This window comes from Gossypium raimondii, chromosome 2, assembly GCF_025698545.1.
Source record: "Gossypium raimondii isolate GPD5lz chromosome 2, ASM2569854v1, whole genome shotgun sequence".
Taxonomy (NCBI): Eukaryota; Viridiplantae; Streptophyta; class Magnoliopsida; order Malvales; family Malvaceae; genus Gossypium; species Gossypium raimondii.
In genome coordinates, this window is record NC_068566.1 from 2,535,045 (window position 1) to 2,545,585 (window position 10,541).

Genomic DNA, 10,541 nt, shown 5'->3' on the forward strand with positions numbered 1-10,541 from the left:
GATTTTGAATTGATTACAGCCCTCAGCTATCGTGCTGTCATTCAAGTTCAATGCATTTTCCAATACCATCCTCTCTAGAATTCAATATCGGTATATGATGACATTGACGTATGAAGCAGCCTCTAATAATCTCAAAAAATGAAGCAATGCCCATTAGAAGTCCTCGATAATGGTGATGTCCATGCCCCATTTTGCTCAAAATTTGAGTCGCCCTTTTCGGGTTTTCAACTCAAAACCACATTTGGTCACAAATGCCCTTTTTCGGTTTTCGCCTTGGCCTCCTATTTTCTTTTCTTTTTTCTCATTTCATATTTTATTTTGACTTTGATTGATTTTTCTTTTTCTTTTTTTTTCATTTTACTTTGATTTTTTATTTTAATTTTTTTTGGATCGGATCTAAACCCGTAGGATTAGGCAAGTCCTTGTTATCCCTTTTGACCAGAACCAATATTTTCTTGATAAAGTCTCTCACATAAGATCTTCCACTTTCATCTTGTGTGCGAAAAACTTTCTTTGGTATCAGATTTCTTTCATAGAGCCTTTTGGGGCGCAACTACGATAGAAAGCTTTGGATCTTCTTTAATCAATGTAAAATCCAACAACATCTTGAAGGGATGGAAACTCGACTTCAAATGGGTAAAGCTATGCTGAGTCAACGAGAGAGGCATTGCCTCGACAAAGAATTGCATCACTCATACTGTAAATCTCTGACATCGCGCTGTTGTGCAGATTTCATTATTAACGGTTAACCCGGGCGTATCCTGGTATAACCATACAAAGACCTCTTTGAACTCTAGAGGTGACTCGACGAGGCCCTACTTTGTTTCTCCGGCCATGCACGTTTCTTTGAGGTCGCAATCTCTATTATCTCCTTGTAGAGTAAAATTTCCTTTCTACCATCCTCAACAAGTCAGAAGATATGTTACAATCCATGTCATTTTCAAAGTCACGAAATCCCTCTAAACACATGCCTCGCTCAAAAGGAAAATCTGGGTTCGTAGCAGAGTCATTCACGTAATTGATATCTGAGGACCCATAGCAAGTACCAAAAAAGAATGTGTAAATTCATGAATACTTATTTGTACCATATTATTATGAATGAATGAATAATAATTTGGAAAAAAATCCAAAAGAATGAAAGAATTTAGAATTATTTGTAAATAATGAAAGTATTGGCTCAGCAATGATTGCAAAGATGTATTTTATTAAAATAATAACGTTCAGACATGAGCCTATTTCACAAAGGAATTTCAATCATTTTTAGGCTAAAAACAACAAAAATGTTCTGAACATTACTCTAAATAAGTTCTAGAAACTACAGAGCTTTCTTCCGCAGTCCAATTGCTTAGAACACTCCAGATTTATAAGGGCAGATATCTAACAAGGTCCCTTTTCATTTGTGTCTTCAAATGTGTCATTGGTATGAACACTTGCCAACATTGCTTCATACATCGCATTCATCCCGTTGTCAACATGATTGGGTAGATGGCTTTCTGTACTAGATGAGTCACCCAACTTGACAATACCCATGTTGATGAATTTTTTGACTAGCTTCTTGAAGGCAATGCAATTCTCTATCGAATGCCCCGTAATTCCCGCATGATAGTCGCATTGTGCGTTCGTGTCATACCACTTAGGGTACGGCGATTGTAAGGGTTTTAGATAATGGGGGGCAACAACATGTGCATCGAACAAGCTTTGATACAACTCTTTATATGACATCGGAATTGATGTGAACTGGAGCTTCTCAGTACCTGGTTTCACTCCAGATTCTTGCTTTAAAGGGCTCTGATGGCTGGTGGTTTCCGTCTTTGGGCCTGCCCACAATGATTGGTTTTGAGTGGCCCTTGTTATATCCGTCTGCATTATCCCTTTTATTCCCTTCTTCCTTGGGGTCTTTATAGCATCTGGGTACTCTACCCTCATCTGCTTTATTTCGACTAGATTAGAAACAGGATTAGCTAAATTGTTCCTCAAATTGTATCTTGGGTCTGTCAGGCAATTCACTGGTATTGCTGTACCAGTCTGATATCGTTGAGATCTGATGGTAAAGAGTGCTCTTTGTGGCCGCCTATCTGGCTGGACCTGGTCACTTGTCGGAGTATAATCTAGGGAATGGGCAAGATCCTTATTATCAACCCCAAAGTGGACCACCGGGTCTTTCCTTTTTTCTAACTCTCCAGCTAGCAATCGGTTGAACTGGCTCATCATGGTTCTCTGTAATTCTAGCATCTGATCTCTCATCTCTTGTTGAAATTCAGTCAATTGCTCCTGCATCTGTATCTGCATTCGCTCTAATTTTTCCAACCTTCGTTCTATTTCTCTAGCCTTTGCTTGGATACCGTAAGGGTGTTAGGTTAACTAGCTTAAATAAACTTACTCGATTAGACTCTTTTAATGGATTTTAATGCATGTAATGCAAATGCATGAAATGAATGCCTAAAGAGACGTTGATTCTGATTCAATTACATTTAGGAAAATTTTCTAGAAAGTAAATTCCTTTACATAAAACGGATACATATACGGCTTTGCCCTTATATTCCAAGAGACAATATCGATCTTTTTCTTCATCTGCATGCTTGAGGTAATCTCGCCAATAGATGCCATTGCTAGCTCCTTCTCTTGATCTTGGTTGCAATCTATCACCTGCCTGTCCTCATAAGGCTCGTCTGCCTCTTTAAGGGGTTGGAACGTCAAAGGCTCTTAGAAAATAGCCTTGAATCCTCAAGCCACGAAGTAGGGTCACGAACTCTTCCATCGCCATTATTGTGTTTCTCAGAATATATTCGGGAAGTCGTATTGTTTTCCACTTTATCAAGGAATTCGTATTCCATGACAAGCTTTCTAATTTAGTAATCGAGCTTGAATCAATATCTCTTTCCTAATATGCAAATGCAATGTAATGCAATCATAATCAAAACACAACAATAGGGGTTAGTTCAAAACATAAGCAAGCACAGAAAACAAAAAGTACCTAATCAAGTAGATACTAGGGATTTGGAGTGGCTCTACCTAGGTTAAGTTCCTATGTCCACTATATGAGGTTTGGATCTAAAGTTAAGGTACCCGAACCAGCAGATTCCTCGATCTTCACCCATTATAGGCTCATACAGACCGAGTTCGGTTCAGGGGAATACATTTCCCTATGGCTGCACGAAAATGAAAATCTCACGAAGACATATGTACGGATGTATCCCGGAAGTGATCCACTATCCTGCACGGAGGTGAAAACCTCACAAAGGACTAGTTTCTCACTCTCATTTAAAAGGGAAAGACCTACAGTCTTTATGCAATATGATGCCAATGTATAAAATAGTAATTATACAAACAAATGCAAAGAAATGATCGAAATTTTCAAATCAAATTTTTAATTTTCGATAATAAGACAAGAAACAATTAATTTTACGGCTTGACTCTCTAAATCTCGTCCCTAGTGGAGTCGCCAAGCTGTCGAAACCATTTTTAAGTTTGAAAAAACGAGTATCGACTTTTAAAATGAAAACGGGAGTCACCACCGACCTTTTATTAAGGTGTGATCGGGTCACATTGAAAATAATTTTAGGTCTGCGAATTTGGAGAAAAATAGGTTCGGGAGTCGGTTATGCACGAGGAAGGGTTAGCACCCTCGTGATGCCCAAAATTGGTACCGAATTAATTGTTTAATGTCTTAATGTCGAAATTTTGAAAAGATTTTAAAATACGATCCTTTTCTTTTGAATAAAATGAATTTTGAGAAGGATATCCGATTATTTGGATTAAATGAGAAAATCAAGACCCAGTAAGTTAGAGCTCTATTTCACAATATCCCTAAATATCGAATATTGCCTTTGTTAGAAAAATCCTCATCTCAAGAAAACAATACGTCATATTCAATGCGTTAGGACACAACGCGTCAAATTCCCGAGAATGAGCTTTTATTTGAAATTTGTATGTTTGAAATTTTTTGATTATTTAGGTTCGACGAGGAAAATTGGAACCCAATACGTTAGGGCTCAATTCCTTCGAAGACTCCAAATACCGAACTTTGAGTTATCTTGAAAGACTTTGAATAAATTAGTTTTGATACTTAAACGATATTTGATGTAATTCTTTTGAACGAAATAAAAAGATTGAATAATGATGTACAATGCGAGATGATGATTCATAAACTAAAACGTATACTAATGAATGTCAAACAATCAATTAATACAAACAAACAATATCAGTATACATAAGGGCAATGGTTACATGTAAATATTAACACTTAAAAGCTAATGAATTAAAACCAATAACATACATATATATATACCTATATAAAAAGATGGTACCCTATAAAAAAATTTTAATGCAAGTTTTTAAAACATGGAGGTATACATAAATATGAGAAATATGATAAATTTATGCGATGATATATAATGATTTAAAATAATAATACATGTTAGAGATAATGATAATGATGATTTTAAAATATGTAATACACAAAGTAATAAAAATAATACACAAAAATAATTTGGAATAATTAATTTTGGAGGGTGAATTAAAATAACTTCTAAAAATTGACATAATAAGTAACAGTAAAATAAAATAAAACAAACAATTTGAAGGTAAATCTTAAAATAACATATAAAAGAAATAAATTAAACTAAACAGTATGGATATATATTAGAACAGACATCATATACAAAAATTCAAAACAAATAAGTGAAGCAGTACACAAAGTAAATCACCATGCAATGTATATTGAAGCAATTTAACGTAAAATTCAATGACCAGATCAAAATCAAAACAAAGCTAGAAAGCAACAAACAGAATTAAGATAAGGGGAAGGGCCAAAACATGTGCGCGGATAACTTGGGGGACCAAAACTGCAAATAAACCAAAGCCCCAAAAACGCCACACTTCAATGGACCAAAATGTAGCAAAAATAAAATGACTGGTCAAATTCAAAAGAAATAAAAAGGATTGATCTGAATACGTTTTGGAATCAGGAGGACCCTTTGCGCAAATATACCCTTCACCGCAAAAACACGCGGATCCCTAAGGTATTGGGTCGGGTCGGGTCGGCGGGTATGGACCAATACGGCGCCGTTTTGGAGCCACTGATCAGACTCCAAACGGCGTCGTTTCATGCATCATGGAAGGGCCAAAACCCTAATATGGCAGCCACCTCTTCACTTTTTTAAAACGAAAAGAAAAAAGATAAGTAAAGGGAAAATAAAAAAAAAGGGAGAATGCTTTCCTCTCTGCGCCGTTCCAGCATCGAAAGCCCCCCACATCCATTCGACTCCGATCCAAAAGGAGGATGGATCTGGCGACACCAAACCAAGGTAAGGATTCTTCCTTTCTTTTTTGTTTATTATTATATGTATATAATAAAATAAAAAAATAGAAAGAGTGAAAGAACAACACCAAAAAAACGCAGAAAAGAAAAAAAATAAAAAAATAAAAAAGGAACCACCTTCCAAAAAATTGATCTCCTATTTGTTATTTCTTTTTTTTTGATCGTATGCATCCTCCCGTTTACAGTATTTGAATGGCTTTCTTATAGCCCCCTTTTTTTTACAGAAAACAAAAAGAAAAATAAAAATAAATCCTCTCTCGAATCCCTCTTTTTCTTTTTTTTCTACATTTTGCTGCCTTCTTTCGTGCGTGGTTTGTTGCATTTCTTTTGTCCTTTCTGCAGGTGTACGGAGGCTAGCTGGGACGTGGCGCAGTGCAACGCGTGAAGGCGTGGTCTCTGGCGGTGGCGGTGGCGTGGCTCGGCTCGGAGGCGTGGCTTTGGCGCAGAGGCGCTACACGCGCGAGGGGGAAGCCTGGCTCTGTTGCGGCGCTGGAGGCTCACCCTAGCTGCTAGGGTTTCGCTTGTGGCTTTGGGCTTAGGTGATTTGGGCCATTGGATTTAGTGGGTTATTCGGTTTAGTATGTATTGGGGCTGGAGGGTTAGGCTAAGTGTAATTGGGTTTGAGCCATGTTGGGCCTACTGTTCGGTCTAGTGAATTTTGTAATTTGGACTGCTATTTTATTGGATTTTTTTAATTTTAATTTGGTTTTATTTTATTGATAGGCCGGGCAAAAATTGGGCCTTACAATAGATATTGTAAAAAAAATGATAAAAACCTATAATAAAATTATTAAAGAAAAACCTCAAAAACAAAAAAAGAAAAAGAGAAATCCACCAAACAATTATTATAAACTTTACAATACTATATAAATATATGATACAAAATTTTGGACGGTTGTGATTTTGTCTCCATGATTGAGATTACCATTCAAATGCTTGTTCCCAACGTGTCACCATAACTTGATTATACGAAAGCTCATTTCAAGAGACTATTTATTATATTATTTATATTTAGTTTATAATAGGGCTAACTCAAACGACAAATCCCAAACTATTACATATATTTTAGAATATTTCTTCCATTAACTTAACATAATCTTGAGTATTAGATGCATCGGTGCAATCTTATTTTAACATGTTTTCAGACGATACATACACACGTTTAAAATTTGATTTATATGTTTTAAATATGTTACATATTATATCTAGCTAATAGTTAAATTGTTCTAATTAAGGATGTATGGAAGTAGCTAATAGATACAACTAGGGACTAATTTGAATCAAAATAGAAAAACATGAAAATTTTAAAAAATTTTGGAAATAAGGGTCACACGGTTGTGTGTCAGGTCGTGTGACAGAGCCTAGACCGTTTCGCTTAGAACATAGTTGTGTGCCTACCCCATACGCTCGTGTGGTTACTCCACACTCCCATGTAACTAATTGTGATCATCTGAAAAATACTGGACCTAAAATTAATAAGACACATGGTCGTGTGAGGGTTGTGTGTGGAGACTGTGTGTGGCACACGGTCGTGTGGCAGCTTGTGTCCCAGGCCGTGTGCATCCAAAATGACCGCTAATGCAAGCCAATTCATTAACCATTTCTTGCATATCAAACCAAACCTTTTCCAAACACTTTCACATGGTTAAAACACATTCAAACATACCTAAAACATGACAAAATTATTCAACCTATATGCTTAACCAATATGCCCTCATTGGCACCACAATTCAAACACCAAAATAAATCATAAACAACTACCATATTCACATATTTCATAATAGCTTAAACATACCAACTCACTAACATCCATTTTACCAAGCACAACATTCTTCCTCAATCACACATAATGACCATTCCAATTTTACCAAAATACCAAAAGATAGCTACCATTAATTAACATATTGCCAACCACACCAACCAAGTATCAAAATGATAATCACAAGATATCATTCCACCATGGTTACTTAACAACTACATGTTTAAAATATATACACATAGATACCCTAATTACATGTCACTTTTAACCGTTCCAAAATGACAAAAAGACTGCCGAAAAGATAGCGGATAGTGTGTGATCATTTGAGCTGATCCAAACGATGTTACAATCCCGATAAATCTACAAGAATAGAATCAAAACGAGGTAAGCTCATGCAAAGCTTAGTAAGTTCGTGAAATTAAACATATCATACCCGACAATTTAATTACAATAATACTAGAACATAACGTAAGATCAACGATCATAATTCACCTATCTCAGTCAACCGAGACAATTTAACCTGTAATCATCACACCATCAATTTACCATGTTATTCAATCATGATATGATATATAGAAAATCAATTGGCCCGAAGAACAATGATAAATCATTTCGGGTACGTGGAAGAGAAATATCCAAACATGTCAACTATATTACATTAATCGACACATCAAGCTTAAGAGAATGTGCAACACATGCTTGACTTCAAGTTATTGGTACGAAATACACGATATAATTATTCACCGGCTCAAAGCTTGTTAAGCCCAAGGCCTGGTACAAATACATCGACTAAAAGCCTGCTTCTTTCTAATAACTGGTCATTTGTATTTCGGCTATTTACCAAGTTCATGCGAGCCCCTTGTACATTTCCGATACATTTCAATATCAAAACCATCAAAGCAACGATAATTATCATAATAACGATAATTACTTCAATGAATATGTAATAAGCAACTAATTATACCATAAATTACATAATACGAACTTACCAAGATCCGATACCTACCAATATGCAACGACGCCTTCTTTTTCCCCGATTAACAACCGATGGACTTGTTTCTTGATCTAAATATGATAATTAATTAAATTAACTAATTCAAATATTGTAAAATAATTAAATTCATGTAATCAGCCCTTTAATGTTATTTTATACATTTACCCTAAACTTTTACTTTATAATCAATTTGGTCCCTAAGACTAAAACAATATTATTTTTCACAATTATTCCCCATACCCATGAGTCGAAATCATATAACACCCTAGGACAATCTTTACATGCTGAAATTTTCCATGAAAACTATTTCCAATTTAATCTATTTTCAAAATAGTCCCCTAATCATATAAATTATACTAAAATACTATACAAACTAGCTCAAAATCACCATCAAGTTTCCAATCAAATCATTTACCATTCAAGAGCTTCAAAATCATTAATGGTGAAATTTTCAAACTAACACAACTTCACAAAATAATCCACAAGCTAGCTAATCTTAATAATGATCACAAAAATATTAAAATTCATGGAAAATAACCCAAAATAGACTTACATGCAAGTGGACATAGGTAATCGAACCCTTAAGCTCTCAACAATGGTTTTCGGTTTGTAAAATGATTAATGGAGAAGATGAATCAAACTTTATTTTTGTTTTTTTTCCCACTTTTTTAATATTAATCTAATAACATTTTATGCTTTAGAAAAATCAAATAACAACCACATGGCCGACCACTAACTTTACAAATGACTTATTTGCCATATTAAATCATCCAATTTTACTTGAATCAACGATCATAATTGTATCAATCAACCGAGACAATTCAACCTGTAATCATCACACCATCAATTTACCATGATATTCAATCATGATATGATATATAAACAATCAATTGGCCCGAAGAACAATGATAAATCATTTCGGATACGGGGAAGAGAAATATCCAAACATGTCAACTATATGACATTAATCGACACATCAAGCTTATAAGAATCTGCAACACATGCTTGATTTCAAGTTATTGGTATGGAATACACGATATAATTATTCACCGGCTCAAAGCTTGTTAAGCCCAAGGCCTGTTACAAATACACCGGCGCAAATCCTACTTCTTCCTAATGGCTTGTCATTTGTATTCCAACTATTTAACAAGTTCACCTGAGCCCCTTGTATATTTCTAATACATTTCAATCTCAAAACTAATCTTTCATCAAACCAACGATAATTATCATAATAACGATAATTACTTCAATGAATATGTAATAAGCAACTAATTATACCATAAATTATATAATACAAACTTACCAAGATCCGATACCTACTGATATGCAACAACACCTGCTGACAACCTTTTTTTTTTCCCGATTAACAACCGATGGACTTGTTTCTTAATCTAAATATAATAATTAATTCAATTAACTAATTCAAACATTTTAAAATAATTAAATTCATGTAATTGGGCATTTAATAATATTTTACACATTTATCCTAAACTTTTACCTTATAATCAGTTTAGTCCCTAAGACTAAAACAATATTATTTTCACAATTATTCCCCATACCCATGAACTGAATTCATATAACACCCCAGGACAATCTTTACATGCTAAATTTTCCATGAAACTATGTCCAATTTAATCTATTTTCAAAATAGTCCCCTAATCATATAAATTATACCAAAATACTATACAAACTAGCTCAAACTTATCATCAAGCTTCCAATCAAATCATTTACCATTCAAGAGCTTCAAAATCATTAATGGTAAAATTTTCAAAATAACACTTCACAAAATAATCCATAAACTAGCTAGAGGTCTTAACAATGATCACAAAAACATTAAAATTCATGGAAAACGACTCAATATAGACTTACATGCAAGTGGGAATAGGTGGCCAAACCCCTAAGCTCTCAACAATGGTTTTTGGTTTGTAAAATGATGAATGGAGAAGATGAATCAAACTTTACTTTTGTTTTGTTTTTTCACTATTTTAATATTAATCTAATAACATTTTATGCTTTAAAAAAAATCAAATAACAACCACATGGTCGGCCACTAACTTTACATATGGCTTATTTGCCATATTAAACCATCCTATTTCACTTGAATACACAATTGGCACTAAAACACTAATAACAATTAACTTTTGCACTTTTTACGATTTAATCATTTTTCTTTTATTAACTAATCAAACATTAAAATTTCTGAACCAAAATTTAATATGACACTAATAACATTGTAAATATTAAATAATTAATATTTACAGTCTGACACATCAGAATGGTAGTCCCAAAACCACTGTTTTTGATACTATTCGAAAAACGGGCTGTTACAACTCTCCTCCCTTAGGAAATTTCACCCTTGAAATTCTTACCATAGAATAGGTTCGGGTATTGCAATTTTATTGATTCATTAGTTTCCCAGGTAACTTTCTTGACACCGTGACGATGCCACAAAACTTTTACTAACGAC